At 41.6% G+C, this 24356-nt stretch overlaps 1 protein-coding gene, 1 long non-coding RNA gene and 1 other non-coding gene across 3 annotated transcripts in view; 2 read left to right on the forward strand and 1 right to left on the reverse strand.

Annotated features, from left to right (window-relative positions):
- Nucleotides 1-6859: 6859 nt before the first annotated feature.
- On the reverse strand, nucleotides 6860-24260 carry LOC119932488. Its single transcript, XR_005452322.1, has 3 exons — nucleotides 24119-24260; nucleotides 19471-19571; nucleotides 6860-6920 (listed from the first exon to the last, which is right to left on the reverse strand). It is a non-coding gene; the product is annotated as an uncharacterized LOC119932488 (long non-coding RNA).
- Nucleotides 7063-7199, forward strand: LOC119932666. Its single transcript, XR_005452408.1, has one exon. It is a non-coding gene; the product is annotated as a small nucleolar RNA SNORA7 (small nucleolar RNA).
- The window catches only part of TANK (TRAF family member associated NFKB activator), a 71076-nt gene continuing 63066 nt past the window's right edge, over nucleotides 16347-24356 (forward strand). The window contains exon 1 of the mRNA XM_038751721.1: nucleotides 16347-16375. The gene's annotated coding sequence lies outside the window, so the exon portion shown is untranslated. The remainder of the gene's footprint in view (nucleotides 16376-24356) is intronic.

Here is a 24356-nt window from a genome sequence, read left to right on the forward strand (position 1 = left end):
TCCCCATTGAGAAGGGCTAGGAAAAAGTGCCTTAAGACCCTGTTAGCCCCAGAACAGATTTTCTAAAGGACTAGGCCTGGTGAGCCTTAATTTTGCAGTGTGTGATAACGAGTAGACAACCAAGAGTCACATCTTGGTCTTTCCAGTCACATTCACAAGCATATGTAGGATCTCATCATTAGAAATATCATCTTTGAAAATGAATAAACATACATGCTTAGCTAGCATTTTCCCACCTGTGTTGAACTTATCACCTTCTCCTTTAGCCCAATCCCAGCAAGGAACACATTCGAAATGATTGCTTAGTACTTATGATATATTTAGAAATCCAAAGAAATATCATACAACTATTTAATGTGGTTTCCTGCTGAATACCCACAGTCAGCTTTAGCACTTGCAATGAAGCTTTCGGTTGAATTAAGCCCTAAGTCCCTGCAGTTCCAGGTGCAATTGAATATGAAAATCTGGGGAGCAGAATGCTCTTTCCTGGTCCCACTACCCATTTGGTGCAAGGAGAGGCAAACATATTCCAGAGTCTAAAGAGTAGCTTGATATTTAAAATGAGATACGAATCATACAACCACATGCTTTCCCTGGTGAATGAGGGGAGAAGATGGTTTGATATAAGTACAGATTAGTTGCTTTAGAGAAAAAACAGTGTGGAGAGTAGGTTCTGTCATCTCATTTTGTACAGCTATTAACCCAGATACAAGCAAGGGATGTAGTTTAGTGACTACATCATAAGAATTATCTATGATCTTCTAGAGGCATAAAAAATTATCCTAAACTTCTAATACTACTACTCATCACTTATTCTGACTAATGAAATGCTGCCAGGATAAAAACTAAGCAACTTATCATTTAATCAGTCTTTTAAAGACATAAACAGGTAGCTTTCCTCTGTGGGTATTCATTGCTTTAAATCACTCACAGTGAAGTCGCTTTTACCGAATAGCTGAAACAGATTTGTGAACCCCTGTAAGGAACTGAATAGTTATCATCTGACAGAAGTTTTACTGATTTTCAAAGTGCAAAAATTATGTGGCTTACCATATGCTTTGAAAGCTGGAAGAGCCATTGATAGATAAGCAGTACAGTGATTTGTTCTTGAATTTTGGAGGCTATAATAGGTGTATGAACTCTGAAAACAGTGTTTTTCACTATATTACATTATTTACCTGTTAACCTAAAATTAGGCTCTCAACAATGAAATCAATTCTTTGTAAAAAAGATTCCAAATAGGAGTAAAATTTTAAATAGAATGTGTTGCACCCAAAGCAATTAACTGCTGGATAAAAATCCTGCAATAAACTGTCAAGGCCACAGTAGTGTTCTTGTTTTTAATCATCCCTAACTAGAGAAATTAACTTTTTAATCTAACATAACTTCTCTCTGCCACATGTTGAGAAAATTCTGCATCATCATCCTTCATCTTATCACATGTCAGAGGAAGGAAAAATTCTGCTCCTATGATGAGATAATTAAATTATTCTCATTAACCTACGCTTATGCAGAATTATTTCTTTCAAATAAGAAACAATTCTCTGGAACAGCATTTGTTAATTTTCCGTACTGAGTAATACACAGCATTTCAGTCAATGAATACCCCCTGACTTACCTTGGAACTCTGTGGGTGAACTGAACTACTGAGAGCTGTCTCCTCATTTTCTAAATCCTCTTCTGGTGGATTGAATACTGGTGCTCATCATCACCCACACTCAATTTCCTTAGCCTTTCCTCATGAAGCTTGTTTCCTAGTGCCACAGTGAAATTACCCACAATATAAATTGCAATATAAAAATAAAAATTGTGGTTTTAGATTTTACTTCCGCAGACACCAAAATGCCTATAAGCACTGTCGCACTGTGCCAGTGGGAAAATATAAAATAACAGTAGCACCACCGAAAAACAGGAAAGCATCATCACCTTCCAGCAGAACCCCGAATTACTGAATTAATCGCTGGTAACAGTTCTTAAATGTGTCTTGGATCAAGGTTCCAGACCAGAAGATTTCACTACTAACCATGAGGCACTCATTAAAAGCTGATCAACCAGGGTTCACTGTGGAGGAACTAGATTAAAAAACCAATTATGGTCCTCCAAACAGCTCTCAAACACTCAGAACTCAGACATATACTTCAGTTTAATACACAGGGAGAGACCAGAAGGAAAGCTAAGTCAGAATTGAATACCTACATGTCAGTAGATATACATGCTTTGGTACATAAGCTACTACAAATGCACAAGTCAGCAAAGCTACCAGGATACGGCTTAGTGGGCAAGAGTCAGGAAACATTTCCTCTCTTGAGTTTAAAGAATCTTCCAAGCCTGTTCATCCATAGAGGATTTGGGGAAAATGCAGGCCTCTGGGAAAAGTAGTTCCAGACCATCCTGCAGGGGCTACAAAAATAGGTTGCCTACTTTTCCTTCTGCCCCTTTGCCCTGAGTTCCACCTCCAACAGGGGCCTGAACTTTCCCATAGTTGAGCTTAGTCAACAAATTCATTAGAAAGCACTTCAAAACCTTTAGAGGCAAGGGCTCCTTGAACTCCTAGAATGCAATTTAAATTAAAATCCTCCAATTGAAAATAACAAAAAGAGAAACTGGATAAAGCATGGGCCTATGAGTCAGAAGGGCCTGGTTCTAATCCTGGCTCTGCCACTTTTCTGCTGTGTGACCTTAGGCAAGTCACTAAACTTCTGTGGGCCTCAGTTACCACATCTGTAAAATATGGACTAAGACTGTGTGCCCCACGTGGGAAATGGACCGTGTCCAACCTGATTATCTTGAACCTACCCCAAAACTTAATAGAGTGCTAGACATTTAGTAAGTGCTTAACAAATACCATAAAAAAATTTGAAAGCACAAAATTTTAACAATCAGTGGTATTTATTGATTACCTCTACCAAAGTGCCTGGGAGAAGAATTCTGTCTACCCTACATGGGGAGAGGGAGGACTGTCACCTGTTTGAATCCCTTTTAGGACTTTTTCACACATCCATCAATCAGTCAATAGTATTTATTGAGCACTTACTGTGTGCAGAGACTGTGAGCCCGCTGTTGGGTAGGGACTGTCTCTATATGTTGCCAACTTGTACTTCCCAAGTGCTTAGTACAGTGCTCTGCACACAGTAAGTGCTCAATAAATACAATTGATGATGATGATGTGTTGCTGACTTGTACTTCCCAAGTGCTTAGTACAGTGCTCTGCACACAGTAAGTGCTCAATAAATACAATTGATTGATTGATTGATTGCAGAGCCCTGCACTAAACACATGCTCTAACTATTCCTTTTACTCAATCCTGAGACATAATCATGAAGCCCAGGCACAGCATTTAGATAATCAATCTATCAATTATATTATTGAGTGCTTATCTTACACTGAGCACTGTATTAAGGGCTTGGGAGCATAAAATCCCAGCAGAATTGGTAGAAACAATACCAATCCACAAGGAATTTACAGTCTAGAAAGGGTCAGGCATGAAAATCAATTACAGATAGGGAAAATAGCAGAGTTTAAGGATACGTGCCTAAGTGCTGTGGTGGATATTAAGTGCTGAAAGGGTACAGATCTAAATGCATAGGCAACAAAGAAGGGAGAGCAAGTAGGGAAAATGAGGGCTTAGTCTGGAAAGGCCCCTTGGAAAAGATGTGATTGTAGGATGACTTTGAAGGTGGGGAGAGTGGAGGATTATCAGATATATGAAGGGGGAGGGAGCTCCAAGCTAGAAGGAGAACATAGGCAAGGAGTTGATGGCAGAATAGACAAGATCAAGATACAGAGTGAAGTGTGTGCAGGCTGGGTTGTAATGGGAGATCAGCAGGGTAAGGTAAGAGGAGAAGAGCTGATTAAGTGCTTTAAAACCGAGGCTAAGGGTTTCTGTTTGATGTAGAGGTGGATGGGTAACCACTGGAGGTTTTTGAGGAGTGGGGAGACATAACACACTCAAAAAATCCTCTGCATGAGGCAGCACACCATAGGGAGAGAAATCCCCCAGCACTTTTAGGATAGTTTGGAAAAAAAGTACCTAATCCTGCAGGAAAGATCACTTGCAGCTCAGCCCTATCACTTTCCCAAGCTGGAATATTCAAATAACTAGTGTTATTTTTGACTGTCTGCCAATGTAAACCATTGCCAATGAGCCTGATATCTGTTACAATCAAATGAGACAGAAAAAAGCAGTGAGGACTCAAATTTTAGGGAAACAGATTTTCATGTTGAACCTGCTTCCAAAAAATCTCAGAAAACCTTAAAATTTGAAAATGGATGTTCCGCATCCTCAATTGACTGTCTCAGTCAGGATAGGAAAATTAAAATCCCACAGACAAGGTTTATGTCACAGTTGTTCAGTCCAGGAAATGTTCTGGGGGAAAATGCGCTGAACTGTTTCCTCTCATAACAGAAAGTTGTTTGATTGTTTACAGCTTAAAAAACTCCTCAAGTTTTCTATTCTGGAGGACAAGGAATGAAGGTGTTTTGTAACTTGTCTGGATGTCAGCACCTTGCAAGATGTTGGCCCTGTTGGTGTGGAACACAACCTTGCATGGGCCTGAAATCCAGAATCCACCTTGGCCTGACCCAGGCCCCTGCCATCCTTCGTACAAGTCCAATCCTGGGGCTGGACAAGAACTACTCTGACACCAGCAACAAGTGGCTGGAAATTCACTTGTGTACAAAGTTGACTCCTGGAATCCTGTGTCCTTACGGAACAGATTTTCTGGTCATTTCCCGTTCACTATCGAACAGGCCTGGTCTTGCAATCAACAGTTCTTTCTTCCCCTCTCAATGCTCCTCCTCCTTCCCACCTGAACAAGTCTTATGCAGGCACACTTAGCGAAAGAGTGGTCAGGTAAGGGGACAAAAGGCATAGTTACAAAGCGGGCAGAGAGAGGTAATGGAAAAAAGAGAAGGGTAGAGAGGGGAAAAAAAGAGAAAGGGGAAAGAGGAGAGAGAAATAAGGGGGGCACTTAGAGAAACAGCGTGGCTTAGTGGAAAGAGCATGGGCTTGGGAGTCATAGGACGTGGGTTCTAATCCTGGCCCCGCCACTTGTTTGCTGTGTGACCTTGGGCAAGTCACTTAACTTCTCTGTGCCTCAGTTACTGAGGCCGGTGTGCGGGTGAGCGGACAAGAACTGCAGACGGCGCAATGAAGGCGCTGAGCTGGCAAGGTCCAGGAAGAGGAGGTGGACGGATGATCACTACCACCATTCTGTCTGGCAACAAGTGATGCTAGCCTCACGAGGGAGGACAGAGCCAATTCACAAATGCCACGAGCCCCAGATACAGCTTATAAACAACTCCCGCTGAGTGCTCAGGGCTCTCGCCTCCCCTAAGGAGCAGAGTCCACTGCGTGCATTACACTCAAAAGGACTGAAGTCCAGAGCAGTCCTGGGAGGGAAATTGGATGGGATAATAAAAGCTTGCTTGGGAAGGCTCTGAGTAATTCTTTACTTCCCCACGCGACTCCGGTGTTTTGGCCAGCATCAGTTACCTCATTTGTAAAATGGGGATTAAAAGTGCGAGCCCCACGTGGGACAACCTGATTACCTTGTAGCTACCCTAGTGCTTAGAATAGTGCTTGTCACATAGTAAGCACTTAACAAATACCATAATTATTATTATTATTATCCAGGTGGTGAGAGTTCCCTTGCCACCACAGTCCACATGGCAACAGCAGTTCAGGCAGGCTACTGGCAGAATGAATAGGTAAGCACAGAAGTGCCAGGAGCCTCATCAACTGGGTACAGACCAATCAAATCAATCAATCAATCGTATTTATTGAGCGCTTACTTTGTGCAGAGCACTGTACTAAGCGCTTGGGAAGTACAAGTTGGCAACATATAGAGACAGTCCCTACCCAACAATCAGATCGATCGTTCCTGGGACATTCCAAACCCATGTCACTTGCATGAATACAATCAAACATTTTTCAGTCTTAATACAGGGTATTCTGCCAAAAAGTACTAGTAGCAAATTCCTCTTCATTAGCATTATATAAGACCAGCACAAGTTAGTGCAGACATATTCCTCAGAACTTTTTTGAAATCGGGTTTGCCTTTTGCAGACAACAGTTTGGTGGAGCACTCACGCACTAAGCCCTCCCATTCAACCAGCAGCATTTTGAGTTTTAGTTTGCCATTTTTGGCCAAGAAATTTGGCCTCCATGCTGTTCAAAGTTAACGAACCTGGCCCAAGGATTGATTTGGACAGTCACTGGCATCCCCAAAATCTGATTAATTAAAAAGAACTAATGGCATAGTAAATAACACACCTGGAAACTCTAAGCAAACATCAACCAGTTAATCAGTTAATCCTGTAAATGCCCTATAGTCTCAGTTAATCTTGCAAATACAAATAATGAAACTGAGTGGCTTACAGATACTTACCCAGTTTAAAATACAAGGATTCTTAACTCCTAGTCTAATTCCCTCTCTAGCTCTCTGTTTTCAGAGCGGGAAACATGTGACTTCTTTATTCTGTACTTCCAAGCACCTAATACAGTGCATTGCACCAAGTGGATGCTCAAAAAATTCTCCTACTACTTTATTAGATTAGGCTAATTTAGTTTTTCAACTGCACTATGAATCCTGCTCACTTTAGAGACCTTGCCAGTGCTAAGTTAGCAGAGTTGTCCTTCATCTTGCAGGTGACACTACCAATGGTAAAATTACATCTGTGAGGGCGAGTACCTTTGACAGAGTTCCTTGCACACTTTGTCCATGAAAATACAGAGGTGCATCTTTTCTGACCCTTTGTCATTTGGGCAAAGATCGCTCATAAAGTGATGTTTAAGAGTGGAAAGATAAATCCTACCTCCCGGAGGCTGTGTCCTTGCAGAGGTGGAATGATGTGCACTAGCCCATCCACATTCTCTCATCCGGTCTTCTTGTGCTAATCGGTACATATTTCGAGACGGGCTGGTGGATAGAATGGGTGCAGTCTGGTCACAGAATCAATATCTTTCTGTTCTTAACAGCAACAGACCCAGTTTGGAGCCCTTAATTACAGTTTTCCTGTTCAATCCAGAGACAGAAACTTATCACTGACCTAAGGTGTTTCCCCCTCTCAGGGTCGCACCTGGGGAGTTTCCAGTACTCTACCAGTCTCGCTATGGGAGGGAGAGTCAAGCAGAAGCCTATCCGTTCCATTCCTAGCTTGGGTAGTGGCTAGCGAGTGGAAGGCTATCTGCTACACGTCAAAACTCGCCCATGCTGGGCAGCAGAGGCATGGGAGAGAGTCAAGGGCAGAGACTCGAGTTTACTGCACGGAAGGCGGCAGTGGTAAACCGCTTCCGTATTTTTACCAAGAAAACTCTATGGATCCACTACCAGAACGATTGCAGATGGAGAGCAGGGGGTTCTGGGAGAGATGTGTCCGTGGTGTCGCTATGGGTCGGAAACGACTCGATGGCATAAGACAAGACAAGGTGTTTCACCGAGAATTTACCAAGGGAGAAATAAATATATTTCAAATTAAGCAGCTTTTTCAAACTTCTAAATTATAGAATATCATGAAAGGGTTTAAATCATATAGGTTTCTTTTCTTCTGGCATTTAAACCACTTTCTTGGATCTCTAAGCTCAAGAAGACACGCCTCAACTCATTTTTGGTCAGTGCCTATCCCTACCCATAAAACTAGAAGAGTCTCTTTACCTGGATCAAAATGAGAACACTATTTACTTTAACCACTAAAAGTTAATGTAGTAAATATGATGTCTCAAAAAAGCCATTTCTATGATAGTTTGATCCCATCCCATGATTACATTTTTATGACTTTTGTAAGAGCTTAGTTCCTAATTTATACACTAACAAAACTATCATATCATGGATTTCTTCATGAATCTCTGTCAAATGAATATCTCCTAAGTGCCTGTTTGTTTCTCTGGACACAGCAGGTTCTCAAATAAATAATGTATTGATGATTATGAATCTTGAATACATTATATATGAGAGGGACTAAATTGAAGGAAAACAAAATGAGCATTCTCATCCTTTCTTAATAGCAAGGAACAGATCTCAAAAACCAGGTCATTTTTCTAAAAATACTTCATTTTCTTTTGTCAGTTGAAAACGTTGCATTCCTTGTTCAATGCAGAGGTCTTGACTTGTCAACAGGCCTAATGGAATACTATGAAAATCCCAGTGGACTCCAAGCCATGTCTGTTTCCAGGCAACTCCTTATTTGCTTGAAGCTTAGAGCAAGGAAAGGAGCTATTCTGAGCAAGTGAGGGGAGTAGTGGATGGAAATGAAAGTTTCCACTCTTCACATTCCCATCTTTGCCCAGCTCTTAAGCTTAATTCATATCAGGACTGGCCAGAAAATGGCTTCATCTTCTACCACTCTCCTCACTTGATGGGAAAGGCAGAAGAGTAGGCATACTCCTCCCCTTTAAGAATCACTTATGGATCATTTCACCTCTTCCATCCCTTACTTTTTCTTCATTCCAAGTCCACATAGATCTCCCTCTATGAGTTACTGTCATCTGTAATAATAATATAATAATAATAATAATGGCATTTATTAAGCACTTACTATGTACAAAGCACTGTCCTAAGCGCTGGGGACGTTACAAGGTGATCAGGTTGTCCCTCGTGGGGCTCACAGTCTTAATCCCCATTTTACAGATGAGGTAACTGAGGCACAGAGAAGTTAAGTGACTTGCCCAAAGTCACACAGCTGACAATTGGTGGAGCCGGGATTTGAACCCATGACCTCTGACTCCAAAGCCCGTGCTCTTTCCACTGAGCCACGCTGCTTCTCTAGCTCCCTCCCTTTCCCATTTCCTCATTTCCCACTGACTTTGACACTTTTCACTCCTTCCTACTCTCTCTTACTCTTAATCCTACCTTAATCCCCAAGGACTTCAACCATCACTTTGATGGTCCCCAGCTGTCTGCTTCCACATATTACTAAGCCCTGCCAACCTCCAGTCCACCTCACATCACATACCAATGCGAACCCACCCTGAATTTAATCACCATCAGGCACTGTCCTCACCTAGTCTGTTGGGCTGCTCTCTTACCATAGCCTCAAAATATGCCACTTCACCAGGGGTGAAAGTAGAAATTGTTTCTTACCAATATACCCAGGCATTAAAAACACTGCACAGGAACAGGGATGTCTGAGACACTGACCTTCAAAAGTGGAATTTCAATACTCTCCCAAGTGCTTAGTTTACTCCTCCCACAGCAGGTATGAATATCCAATTAATCAATCAACCAATTGGTATTTACTGAGAGCCAACTGTGTGAACAGCCATGTACTAAGCCCTTGGGAAAACACAAGGTAATGGAGTCGGTAGACACGTTCCCTGCCCAGAAGGACTTGACGGTCTAAGCTTAAAACTTACCCTGTTTGTTGCGTAGTTACTGTCACAGCCTCACCTTCAACCTCACCAGTTCCCCCACCTCCACCACTCCCACCAAGTGACAGCAGAACCAGAAAGTGGACTTGTTTCATTAACCAGACAGCCCACCCCTTGCCACTATCAACAGCAGTAGTGGTGGTTATACAATAGTGTATCCTTAGGAAGTACAAAACCAGCAAGAGGCGCCTTCCCTGCCAAGGAGGTTACATTCTGAAAGAAGACAGTTTTGTTGTCTGTCTCCCCCTTCTAGACTGTGAGCCCACTGTTGGGTAGGGACCGCCTCTATATGTTGCCAACTTGTATGTCCCAAGTGCTTAGTACAGTGCTCTGCACACAGTAAGCGCTCAATAAATACAACTGACTGAATGAATGAATGAATAGCGGAGATATAAAGTGGAGAGGTTAGAAATTAATTGGAGAAGGCCTCTTAGAAGAGATGTAATTTCAGAAGGGCTTTGAAATTACGGGGAGCAGAGGTCTGGCAGCTGTGATGGGAGTGGAAGTTTCAGGCAGAAGGGGGTATATGAGCAAGAGGTCGGAGGCAGGAGAGATGAGAAAGAGGCACAAACGCTCTTTCAATCAATCAATCAATCAATCATATTTATTGAGTGCTTACTGTGTGCAGAGCGCTGTACTAAGCGCTGGGGAAGTACAAACTGGCAACATATAGAGACAGTCCCTACCCAACAGTGGGCTCACAGTCTAAAAGGGGGAGACAGAGAACAAAACCAAACATACTAACAAAATAAAATAAATAGAATAGATATGTACAGGTAAAATAAATAAATAAATAAACTAAACGTTCCTAAACTAAAAAAGCCTCACTGGATCCCATTGTAGCTTATCAATCAGTCAATCAATCAATCAATCAATCATACCTGAGTGTTTACTGGGTGCAGACATACCAAACTAAGTGCTTGGGAAATGCAACGTAACAGTGTTTGTAGACATGTTCCCTGCCCACAAGGAGCTTACAGTCTAGAGGGGGAGACAGACATTAATATAAATACATTATGGATATGTACATAAGTGCTGGGGGGCTGAGATGGGGTGAATAAAGCAGCAAATCAAACAGTAACAGCCCACCGCTGGCTGGCTGGCACACTGAAATCTGGCTCCCTGCTGCAGCCACAGATGCTTCTTCTCCCACAACTGTGCCTACAAACTGTGATATTGTACTCTCCCAAGTGCTCAGTACAATGCTCTGCACACAGTAAGTGCTCAGTAAATGCAACTGACTAATTGATACCTACAAAAGCCCCCAAACCAGTGAGGGGCAACCAGATATGCCAAATCTTCTCCTGAGCTGCATTGAAAGGAGACTTGTTGCTGAAGAAGTAAAAAACAAAAGTGTCCCCTTTGAAATAAATTCATCCTGGAATGGCAGCACCAGCCAGCACAATGTTCCAGACGGTCCCCGTTCATTCATCCCTATCCACAACAGTCAATCAATCAATAGTATTTACTGAGTGATTACTTTATTCAGAGCACTGTAATAAGCACTTGGGAAAGTACAATGCAGTGGAGTTGGTAATAATAATGATGGCATTTATTAAGCGCTATGTGCCAAGCACTTTCTAAGTGCTGGGGAGGTTACAAGGTCATTAGGTTGTCCCACGGGGGGCTCACAGCCTTAATACCCATTTTACAGATGAGGTCACTGAGGCACAGAGAAGTTAAGTGACTTGCCCAAAGTCACACAGCTGACAATTGACGGAGCCGGGATTTGAACTCATGCCCTCTGACTCCAAAGCGCGTGCTCTTTCCACTGAGCCTCGCTGCTTCTAGATACAATCCCTGCCCACAGGGAGCTTACATTCTTCAGAGGAGCTTACAGTCTACCTCCTGGTTTTCATTCCTTCGCTCCCCTGAGCCCACACTTACCAAGGTCTCCGATAACTTCCCATTAGGCAAAGCTAGGGTATTCTACTCTGTTCTTATCTTCCTGGACCTCTTGACTGGCTGTAAATGATGACCACTTCCTCTTCTCAGAAATGGTATCCAACCTTGGTTTCCTAGGCATGGTACTGACCCGGTTCTCCTCATAGCACTACTGTTTCTATGGTGTTTGTTTAGCGCTTACTATGTGCCAGGCATTGAATTAAGCACCGAGGCCAATATAGGCTAAGCAGGTTGAACACAATCCATGTACCACATTGGCTTCGCCTCTTAATGTCCATTTTACAGAGTGATAATGGAGACACCGAGAAGTAAAGTGACTTGCCCAATATCACACAGAAGACAAGTGGCAGAGCCGGGATTAGAACCAAGGGTCCTCGTCCACTAGGCCATGCTGCTTCTCTGACCACCAGGGGATCAGTGCCCCTTTGACTACTCCTTTTCAATCAATCAATCAATCAATCATATTTATTGAGCACTTACTGTGTGCAGAGCCCTGTACTAAGTGCTTGGGAAGTACAAGTTGGCAACATATAGAAATGGTCCCTACCCAACAGTGGGCTCACAGTCTAGAGGTGTCACATTTGCTGGTTTGATGTCTACCTTTCAGCCCTTCACTGTGGGTATCCCATGAGGTCCTTGTCTTGGGTCCTCTACTTTCTTCATCATATACTCACATGGGGAATATAACTTCTCATATAACTTCTGCTACCACCTCTATGCAAATGACTCTCTATTCTGCCCCAACAGCCCTGACTTGTCTCCTGCTCTTCAGTCTTGCATTTCTGCTTGCCTCTAGGACATCTCCACAAGAATACCCAGTCACCTCATATTCAACATGGCCAAAACTTAATATCTCATTTTCTCTCTTAAACTTATTCCTCAATCAGTCATACTTATTGAAAACTTACTGTGAACATAGCACTGTACTAACTGCTTGGGAGAGTACAGTATAACAATACAACGGACCACAACAAGCTTACAGTCTAGAGGGGGAGACAGACATTAATATAAATAAATAAATTATGGATATGTACATAAGTGCCGTGGGCCTGAGGGAGGGGTGAATAAAGGGAACAAATCAGGGTGACGCAGAATGGAGTGGGAGAAAAGGAAATGAGGGCTTAGTCAGGGGAGGCCTCTTGGGGATGTGCCTTCGATAAGGCTTTGAAGATGGGGAGAGTAATTTTTTGTCACATATAAAGACGGAGGGTGTTTCAGGCCAGAGGCAGGATGTGGGCGAGAGGCCGTTGGTGAGATGGACAAGATTTGAGATACAGTGAGTAGGCTGACACCACAGGAACGAAGTGTGCAGACTGGATGGTAGTAAGAGAGCAGCAATGTGAGATACGAAGGGTCAAGGTGATTGAGTGCTTTAAAGCCGATGGGAAGGAGTTTCTGTTTGATGCAGACGTGGATGGGCAAACACTTGACGATCTTGAGGAGTGAGAAAACATGGATGGAACATTTTTGTAGAAAAATGATCTGGACAGCAGAGTGAAGTATGATCTGGAATGGGGAGAGACAGGAAGCAGAGAAGTCAGCAGGGAGACCGATACAGTAATCAAGGCGGGCTAGGATAACTGCTTGGATTAACTCAGTAGCAGTTTTAATGGAGAGGAAAAGGGCAGATTTTAGCAAAGCTTTGAAGATAGAATAGCAGGATTTAGCGATAGATGAAATATGTGGATTGAATGAGAAAGAGAAGTAAAGGATAATGCCAGGGTTATGGGCTTGTCAGTCAGTATATCATATTTATTGAGTGCTTACCATGTGAGGAGCACTGTATTAAGCACTTGGGGAGTACAATATAAGAATATAACTGACACATTCCCAACGAGCTTACTTGTAAGACAGGAAGGATGGTGATGCTGTCTAAAGCGATGGGAAAGTCATGGAGAGGACAGAGTTTGGGTGGGAAGATGAGGAGTTTTGTTTTGAACATGTTACGTCTGAGGTGATGGGAGGACATCAAAATAAAGATGTCTTAAAGGCAGGAGGAAATGTGAGACTGCAGAGAGGGAGAGATCAGGGCTGGAGATGTAGATTTGGGATAATCCGAATAGAAGTGGTAGATGAAGCCATGGGAACAAATGAGTTTTCCAAGGGAGTGAGTGAAGATGGAGAATAGAAGGGGATTTAGAACTGAACCTTGAGGGACCCCCACAGTTACAGACTAGAAAGTAAAGGAGGAGTCAAAGAGACTGGGAATGAGCAGTCAGAGAGATAGGAGAAGAACAAGGAAAGGATGGTGTCAGTGAAGCCAAGGTTGGACGATGTTTTGAGAAGAAGCAGATGGTCAACAGTGCTAAATGCAGCTGAGAGTCAGAGAAGATTAGAATGCAGTAAAGGCCGTTGGATTTGACAAGAAGGAAATTATCTGTGACCTTTGAAAGGTGGTATCTTTGGAGAGAAGGGGTTGGAAGCCAGATTGGAGGGGTCAAGGAGAGAATTGGAGGAGAGGAACTTGAGACAGTGGGTGCAGACAACGCACTCAAGGAGTTTGGAGAGAAATGGTAGGAGGGAGATGGGGCAATAACTGGAGGCGGCTGTGAGATTAAAAGATGGTATTCTCAAGATAGCAGAGACATGAGCTGTTTGAAAGCAGTGGGGAATAAGCTACTGGAGAATGAACAATAGTCAACCCCACCACTATTATCTCTATCTCAAGAACTCAGGGCCTTGGTATCATCTTTGAATCCTTGCTATCTTTTAATTCAGATTCAACCTATTGCTTAATCCTGCCATTTCTACGATGAAAGTGTTATCGTATTACCATTTCTACATATTCACAGCTTTGGCATCATTAGTTTGCCAAAAACAAATGGTTTGACAATGACCATCATTTTTTACAAGGTTTCATAAGTACAGGCCTGATTCATTTTCTCCAATCTGATAAGATTTTTAAAACTCGACATGATGATCTCAATTTCAAATCATACTTCTAATTTTTTTTTCATTCTCTAAAAAATAAAAGAAATTGCAAAGTGTAATATATCACTTTTTACCTATGATATTCCTAGAGTGTAAACTTCTTCTGGGCAGCGATTGTGTCTATCAGTTCTATTGTACTCTCTCAAATAGTTAATATAGTGCTCTGAACACAGTAAGCATTCAGTAAATAACAATTATGGCATTTGTTAAGCGCTTACTATGTGCCAGGCACTGTACTAACTGCTGGAGTGGGCACAAGCAAATCAGCTTGGACACAGTCCCTGTCCCACGTGGGGCTCACAGTCTCAATCCCCACTTTACAGATGAGGAAACTGAGGCCCAGAGAAGTGAAGTAATTTGTCCAAGGTCACACAGCAGAAAAGTGGCGGAGCTGGGATTAGAACTCATGACCTTTTGACTCCGTGTTCTAGCTACTATCAGTAATCACTGGCCGATTAATTGTAAGCTATGACCAATAGGGAAAAACATATGGAGGGATTTATTTTTCATTTTGAAGCATCAAAACTGAAGGAATCATCTTAAATTCAGGAACAATATGGTAATGTAGTATATGAGTGTCTGTTTAGACATTCTGTCTTCAATCTAACTGTGAAATTTTATCTTTAACAGGGATGTTGGATTTGTGTTGGAAGAAATACTTTATTTTCTAGGTTGCTGGTATATTAAATCACTTATAAGAATACGTACGTCTCATCATTTACCTAAAGATGAACTGTCCTAGACACTCACCATCCTCCACCCTCTGATGCTCCCACCTCTGTCCTGGGCTGCCCATGCTTAGCCCCTACTGTCTTCCCTTCTACCCTCAGACCACCACTGTCTGCTCAGGCCATGAAGCAAAATAAGGTAGAGGGGGAACAACAGCAATAGAGGGTTGTGGGGAGTGAGAAGAGAGTGGGAGGAGGAGGAGAATGGCAGAAGTAGAGTTCAACAACACATTATGCCAGAGGAAGCTAGGTAGTCCCCTATCTTCTTTCCTCTTTCCTCTCCCTCTCTACTTTCCCCCTGTTCCCACTCTCCCCTTTTTCATTTTTCATTCCTTTTCTCTTTCATCTTCTCTCCCCTTTTACTCTTTCTCCTTCTCTCTCCCATTTCCTTTCTCCTGACCTGTCGTCATTTTATTCCCATCCCTTTTTCACACTGTCCCTAGTTGACTTGGAACTCCCGCAATTTGAACCTTCCAAAATATGGTCAACCTTACTCTAGAGTCACTTTCTATTTTTACTAATATATTCTGAAACACTGCAAAGGCCTAATAAGACTTGTGATTTGGTGTCATGTAAAAGTAAAGATCTCAATGTTGAAGTCTTGACTTTGGTAGAATTAGAGATTCCAAAGACAGCTCTCCTAGAAATTGAACTATGCTTTTCAATGGTCCCAACTTCATGCTCAACTCACAGAGCCATCCCTTAATAATAATAATAATAATAATAATAGCATTTATTAAGCGCTTACTATGTCCATTGCACTGTTCTAAGCACTGGGGAGGTTACAGGGTGATCAGATTGTCCCACGGGAGGCTCACAGTCTTAATCCCCATTTTACAGATGAGGTAACTGAGGCACAGAGAAGTTAAGTGACTGGCCCAAAGTCACACAGCTGACAATTGGCGGAGCAGGAATTTGAACCCACGACCTCTGACTCCAAAGCCCGGGCTCTTTCCACTGAGCCACGCTGCTTCTCAAGACACAGACAGGTTACCTAACTGCTTTATAAATGTGTTTTTGTGGGAATTCAATAAAACATTAACACTTTGAAAATGACATGATAAACCATTTTAACCCAAATTATTTCAGGCTTGCTACTTTCTTCAATATAAACAATGATCTAACCATCTGGAAATGAATAGTAAGGCCTTCTCCAGAGTCAACTGGATCTGAAATCATGGCTGGTTTGCCGAATATTTTCTGGTAAAGTTCGTGTCATTTCAATAACTTGCAGTGATAGGCTGCTGGCAGCTAAAATAAGGAAGTTCCCAAGTTAGGGGATTTCACAGTGGAAGTTCCCAAATAAGGCACTAGAGGAGAGTTTAACCCTGAGCTGCACTTCAAAATTCTGTTGACGAGGCTTACAGGCAGCATAACTGCCTTTATCTTTAAAGAGGAATCCTTCCTGGTTGAAGAAAAGCATTCCTAAGAGGTTATTTATGAGGTAACCCCAAGTCTTAATGCCTATTGCTTTAAAGCCAAAGCTCAAATGCCTTTAATTTCTAAGCAAAATATCGAGCGTAAAAGTATGTCAAAGTTATAATCATTACTTTCTTGTTTATGACTACGAATTGCCTAATCTCTAGTGGGGTGTCAGGCTTATTGAAAATTTTTATCTTATAAAGAATTCAAGGTCAGTAGCAGAAATCTATAAAGGAATGAAAATAATGTGTTTATTTTTTTTTCTTTTGGGGGGGCTTGGTTTTTTTCTTTTATGCACGTGAGAATGAGTGGTTATGTTTAAATAGTTTTTCTTTGTCATCCTTGTGTAATATAAATCTCTTCCAGGATTCACGTTTGTTAAAAAAAAGTATCCAGGCCAAAATTGTAAACACTGGCAGGTTTAAATACCTTTTTCCTAATTGGAAAGAAATTATTTCTAAACTTCTACGGAATTTCCATTCTATTTTCAACATGGGATTGGAATATTCCATCGGTAGGGATGACCTCCTAGTGACTCTATCCCTGAGGTGTTAACCCTGAGCCTTCTGGTTTAGTGTTAATGTATTCTGTTGTAGACTTCCTTCCTGATTCCAGTATAATTTGCCTTTCTCTTCAAGGAATTAAGCATTATGTAAAAGGTTGTGTTGGCCCTTGTTATCACCAAGTTACATTAATGACAACCTCATTCACACCTACTCAGCCTTCCTGTCCCGCCATCGACCCCCAGCCCACGTCCTCCCCCAGGCCTGGAATGCCCTCCCTCTGCCCATCCGCCAAGCTGGCTCTCTTCCTCCCTTCAAGGCCCTACTGAGAGCTCATCTCCTCCAGGAGGCCTTCCCAGACTGAGCCCCTTCCTTCCTCTCCCCCTCGTCCCCCTCTCCATCCCCCGCATCTTACCTCCTTCCCTTCCCCACAGCACCTGTATATATGTATATATGTTTGTACGTATTTATTACTCTATTTATTTATTTATTAATTTATTTTACTTGTACCTATCTATTCTATTTATTTTATTTTGTTAGTATGTTTGGTTTTGTTCTCTGTCTCCCCCTTCTAGACAGTGAGCCCACTGTTGGGTAGGGACTGTCTCTATATGTTGCTAGCTTGTACTTCCCAAGCGCTTAGTACAGTGCTCGGCACACAGTAAGCGCTCAATAAATACGATTGATTGATTGATTGATTGATTATGTTATCACCAAGGAATGAGCCTAGGGAAAGTTGATAGTTCAAGAATTAACATCAAGCATGGGCCACCTAGTGTTGAAAAATGCAGCTACAAAAAGAGGCTTAGAGATAAATTTAACCTTTCAGCCTTCTCATTATTTTCAGATTGAATATATTTGGCAGGCTTCAGTCATCACTTTATAAATAAATAAATATTTATTTATTTATTTTACTTGTACAAATCTATTCTATTTATTTTATTTTGTTAGTATGTTTGGTTTTGTTCTTTGTCTCCCCCTTTTAGACTGTGAGCCCACTGTTGGGTAGGGACTGTCTTTATATGTTGCCAACTTGTACTTCCCAAGTGCTTAGTACAGTGCTCTGCACACAGTAAGCACTCAATAAATACGATTGACTGATTGATTGATTGATAACTGCATTTATTGCAAGATATTAACCTTATATTCTATAATCCTATCAATGGCCATACAGTGCCACATTGGTCATTATTTTGCTTTCCATATAAAGAAGCAGCTTGGCTTAGTGGAAAGAGCACAGGCTTGGGAGTCAGAGGTCATTCATTCATTCAATCGTATTTATTGAGCGCTTACTGTGTGCAGAGCACTGTACTAAGCGCTTGGGAAGTACAAGTTGACAACATATAGAGACGGTCCCTACCCAACAGCGGGCTCACAGTCTAGAAGGGGGAGACAGAGAACAAAACAAAATGTATTAACAAAATAAAATAAGTAGAATAAATATGTACAATCAATCAATCAATCAATCAATCATATTTATTGAGCTCTTACTGTGTGCAGAGCACTGTACTAAGCGCTTGGGAAGTACAAGTTGGCAACATATAGAGACGGTCCCTACCCAACAGTGGGCTCACAGTCTAAAAGGGGGAGACAGAGAACAAAACAAAATGTATTAACAAAATAAAATAAGTAGAATAAATATGTACAATCAATCAATCAATCAATCAATCATATTTATTGAGCTCTTACTGTGTGCAGAGCACTGTACTAAGCGCTTGGGAAGTACAAGTTGGCAACATATAGAGACGGTCCCTACCCAACAGTGGGCTCACAGTCTAAAAGGGGGAGACAGAGAACAAAACAAAACATATTAACAAAATAAAATAAGTAGAATAAATACGTACAAGTAAAATAAATAAATAAATAGGGTAATAAATACGTACAAACATATATACATATATACAGGTGTTGTGGGGAAATCAGGTGGGACACAGTCCCCGTCCCACATGGGGCTCACCATGTTAATCCCCATTTGACAGACGAGGTAACTGAGGAACAGAGACGGGAAGTGACTTGCCCTGGGTCACACAGGGGACAAGTGGCGGAGCCAGGATGAGAATCGGCGTCCTTGTGGCTCTCAGGCCAGGGCTCTATCCGCTAGGCCACGCCGCTTTTCCGGTTCTGACCCGGGCCCAAGCTGGGCCAATCCAGAAGGGTATCGTGGGTTCCAATCCCGGCTCTGCCACTTGTCAGCTGTGTGACTTTGGGCAAGTCACTTAACTTCTCTGTGCCTCAGGTACCTCATCTATAAATTGGAGATTAAGACTGTGAGCCCCACGTGGAACAACCTGATTAGCTTGTATCTAGCCCAGTGCTTAGAACAGTGCTTGGTACACAGTAAGCGCTTAACAAATACCATTATGATTATTATTATTATTATCTAAAACAGTGCTATAAATCCTATAAGCACTAAAAGTAGTTAGTAATCATTTCACTAAATTATACTTTCCAAAGCAACTGGTAGAAGATAGATTATTTTGTACCACTTGAATAAAATAACTTTCTTTTTGGTTTTGGCACAACTACCTTCCCCAGTGGAAACTAGAGTAATTTCGGGAAAATAATATTCTAGGACAAATTGACTGTCCACATAGCACACTACTTATGTACTTACCAGGGTAAAGAAGACAATGGCAAATCACAGCTTAAGAAAGAAAGGAGGATTCCTCCAAATAGGAGTTCTGGCTGTCCCAACAGGGCACAATTGGTTGGTTCCTAGATATAAAAAAAAATGCAAATTAATTTTAGGTCCCTAGAAAAAAAGACGAGTCAAATTGTTACCCTGTTAGCTAAGTCAGCTAAATTTACCTGTCAGCTTTGATATATTCACCAAGAACATATCAGTTCCTTTCAAATTACAAGTGATTCATAATATGTTTACTGCTCTTAAATAGCTTGGTTTGCTTAGGCAGTGCTTGACTTCTTTAAGGTCAATTTTGATGTCTCCCTACAGGTGTCTAAATGTACATATACAAAGTAGGTCTTCAAAGATCCACACCTTTTGTGTCATTTCCTGTACATTTGACCGAAAAGGGGAATGAATAATTGGATTTTTCTTTCATAGAAATTACAGTAAATACACGATAAAAGCAGGAGCACAGAAGTACTGGGCTCAGTTCTCAGTTCTGATGTCTAAGTCTCTTGTTGAACTATTATAAATGCAAAAAAAAAATATTAATTTATGGCTTTTAAGGACAACCATTCTATTCTTCACCTAGTTGATGAACTTAGAGCAAAACATTACTCCTCACTGTCCTGAGAGTTTCTTTTTCCCAAGGGCCTATAAGAGAGGCTACCATTGGTTAAGACAGGAGTATATTTAGAATAGAGACAGGAGACTTATCTGGTGTACAACTAATGTTACTGTTAAATCTTTAAGTTAGTAGATATCAGTTAACTGTCAACAGCCACTGGCCTTTTGGTATCGCGTGTGAGGGGAACTCATGAATTGGAGAGATAGCTATAGAAGTGGGAAGCAGGTATTTTGCATTCCATCAACCCTCTGCCATCAGAAATCAGGGAATAGGACTGGCTAGCCGATTCCATGGGGATTCACAAACTGACAGTCATGGGGTGGAGGAAGAATACAATGGATGCAAAATGGGGCCCTTCGGATTATTCCTGCCTTGGCTTTAAAACGAATATTGGATTATGACTCTGGGGCTTCTCCTGAGCATCCTAGTCTCAAAAATGATAAAAGTGGTACCCTAGATCATAAAGGGAACAAGGGAGACCCTCTAAAGTATGAAAGCAAGTAAAGACTGCCCATTGCTACCTGGCTACATTTGTTTCCCACAGTGCCTTCGTGCCATTTCCATTTCTCCAGCTTTGTGTCTCAATCTTCCTGTTGCCTCCGTTCTCGGACTGTCACCCTATTTCTAGCTGCTGAATGCTACGCTGATCTGTCATCTGCTGCTGTCTCCCAGCGGTCCCCATCTAGGCCATCATATTTAAAGTTCGAATCTTTAAAATGTTACTTCTTCATCTTCTGTTTTCAGTTACTTATTTTATATGTATTTCTTCTGTTACTTGTGTTTATCCATGCAGTCAGATTTGGGTTAAAAAACTTGGTGGTAGTATTTACTCCATTACTGATGACAAATATGACCCAATTTTATCTTCCTGCACAACATCACATTTTCTCCAAATAGACTCATGACGTCAGAGGAACTTTTCCTAATCCTTTTCCTAATCCTTTGGTTTGTTCTGTGCTAAAGGAATACTAAAGACATGAATTCTAGGAAACAGTTTTGAAGACTTGATGACAAGATTACCTCATAAATAGTCTATTACTTTCAATCTGAAACTGTGAATATTACATTGTCACAAAAAATATACTACTATATAGGTAATCGTGAGATGCTTTGTAACAGACTTCCTTTTAACAGCGTGGCTCAGTGGAAAGAGCACGGGCTTTGAAGTCAGAGGTCATGGGTTCAAATCCCGGCTCTGACAATTGTTAGCTGTGTGACTCTGGGCAAGTCACTTAACTTCTCTGTGCCTCAGTTACCTCATCTGTAAAATGGGGATTAAGACTGTGAGCCCCACGTGGGACAACCTGATCACCTTGTAACCTCCCCAGCGCTTAGTGCTTTGCACATAGTAAGTGCTTAATAAATGCCATTATTATTATTATTATTATTATTATTATTAACAAACAAAAAGTTTCATGTGTTCAAATAGTTGGACTCAGAAGTTGGAAATATTTAATATTCATTTAACAGACTTGGGTTTTTTTGTCACCTTCATAGTACATTTTACATTTTGTTACATTAACAAGGGCTATGGGGGTATTTCTTAATAGGATAAGAATTTATGGGACTTTTAGGTCCCTACTTGTGCCTTTTTGCTTAAAGGAAATTGGGGAGGGTTGCATTATGTCCAACCTAATTTCACTGCTCTGCTTTGCATATGTTGGCATGTCATGTGGTTAATAAATGTTCAGGATTTAAGAATGAAAGCAAATGCTCAGCAATCCCTGGGATCCAATGAGCTTAACCTTAACTTCTGTGTAACTCAGTTCCTTCAAAATATTTCTGGAAACTGGGAGCAATAATATTCACCCTTATGTACCCAAGAGGGCCAGTGTCTAAAACATATAAATAATATTCGTCAATTCATTACACTGTGAACTACACAAGGGCGAGGATCGTGTCTTATACTTCTACATCCCTCCCAAGCATCTAATAATAGAATTGTCCTTTGGTTTGAAAAGGACACCTCTGATGGAAAAACCGCATCCTTGGGTGTTAATGTCTTTGAGAGAGAATCACTTGCCCATCTTGGTTCATGAAAATACTATTGTTTTCATACGCTTTTGACTTTTCTGGCCTCTAGCTATTCAGGTGAGCATTGCTCAGACCCCAGTGTTTTAGAGGGAAAAAGTACATGCTGCCTCGAAAGGGACATACTTAGAATTGGTTTTGTGGTTTGTGTTGAGCCATCCATACCCTCTTGCCCAGAATACATTGTGCAACTAGGAGGGAGAAAGTGGTGGCAGAACACAATATCTCTAAAAAGTTCAACAGCAGCAGCCACTATGGTTCCCAAGTATCTAGTATGTGCCTGCAATCAGGAGACACCAACCAGGATGATGGTCCACCAACTCTGCTTTATTGTACTCTCCCAAGTGCTTAGTACAGTGCTCTGTACACAGTAAGCACTCAATAAATACCACTGACTGATTGATTGATGATAATAATGATGGCATTTGTTAAGCACTTACTATATGCAAAGCACTATTCTAAGCGCTGGGGAGGAAACAAGGTGATCAGGTTGTCCCACGTGGGGCTCACAGTCTTAATCCCCATTTTACAGATGAGGTAACTGAGGCACAGAGAAGTTAAGTGACTTGCCCAAAGTCACACAGCTGACAATTGGCAGAGCTGGGATTTGAACCCATGACCTCTGACTCCCAACATGCTCTTTCCCCTGAGCCACGCTGCTTCTCTAATGATGATGGAGAACGTTTTAGACTGTAAGTTCCTTGTGGTCAGGGAATGTGTCTTCCAACTCTGCTATGTTGTTCTCTCTTTCTACAAACTGTTGTACTGTACTCTCCCAAGCATACAGTACAGTGCTCTGCATACAGTAAGCCTGGAATAAACAAATTATTCAGCCCCTGTTGTAGGAATGTTGGGGAGTGATATTAGGCAGATAAATAAGAATACACACTCGAGTAAATTCCAGTGTATTTGGGGGACTAAGGAGGTTCAGTGCTTGTCTTTGAGGGAACTAGAGCACTTTGAAGAGGAATGTGAAAAAGAGCTGTAGCTTGTTCAGGTCATGTGGACATATATGAGAGTTTAGAAGAATAGTGGATGATGATGTCTTTATTCTTTGAAGGGTTGAAATCCTTCTAAGTATTTAACCTCCAATTGTTGCCGGTCCACCTCTGCCTCAAGCAGATACTCTTTATCTTCAGCTTTAATGCACTCAATCAGCTCCCTCCCCTCTATTTACCCTCGCTCTTCTCTCACTACAACCCAGACCACCTGCTTCACTTCACTAATCATTATGTCTTGTCCTCACCTCTCTTGCCTATTACCACTTGCTTAAAGCCTTCTCCTGCCTGAAACTCGCTCTCCTCCACATCCAACAGACCACTCTTCCTATCTTCAAAGCCCCACTAAAATCACATCTCCCCCAGGAAGCCTTCCCTGACTAATCACTCACCTCCCCACCCAATTTTTCCTCCCTCCTGAGTGTTCTAAGCACTTGAGTCCACTAAGCACCTAAGTACCTCATTTAGGTATTTACCCTCTCCCCTGGACACAGCCCTTATGTACACACTTTGATAGTAAAATGCCTTCCCTGCCTGTAATTTCTTTTAATGTCTTATCTACCCTGCTAGATTGTACACTCCTTGAGCCGACTCACTCTATTGTAGGCTCCCAGGTACTTAGTACAGTGCTCTACACATAATAAGACCTGTTGATTCAATTCATTCATTCCATCATATCTGTTGAGCAATTACTGTGTGCAGAGCACCCTACTAAGCGCTTGGAAAGTACAATTCAGCAATAAAGAGAGAGAATCCCTGCCCACACCGGGCTCACACTGATTGACTGATATGGAAGCCGGAGTGAGTGATTTAAAATGTAATGGCTTAGAAGAAAAAGCAACCTGTTTTACTCCTAATTGTTCCTTGAATGATGTCAAATTCTGTGACTTGCCTAGCAGCATGCATTATAATGCATCGTTAGCAAAACACATGAAATTTTGTAATATCAATCAATCAATGGTATATATTGAGCACTCACCATATGCTGAGAACTGCATTAAGACCCCTAACAGAGTCAGCAGACACATTCCCTGTGCAAACACAATACTGGTACAAGTCTTTTGTAAGGTTATCAAAATATTTGGGGTGCTGACGCTCTATGGCTTGAAATTCTGGCCAAAACTCACATTAATTTTTGTTGCTCTTGCTACTTTATGGGGGAAAAAACCAAATGCTCTTAAAGGGTTAATGATTCTGCTTGCAAAAGCTGCCCTCTG

The sequence above is a fragment of the Tachyglossus aculeatus genome, chromosome 9 (assembly GCF_015852505.1).
Source record: "Tachyglossus aculeatus isolate mTacAcu1 chromosome 9, mTacAcu1.pri, whole genome shotgun sequence".
Taxonomy (NCBI): domain Eukaryota; kingdom Metazoa; phylum Chordata; class Mammalia; order Monotremata; family Tachyglossidae; genus Tachyglossus; species Tachyglossus aculeatus.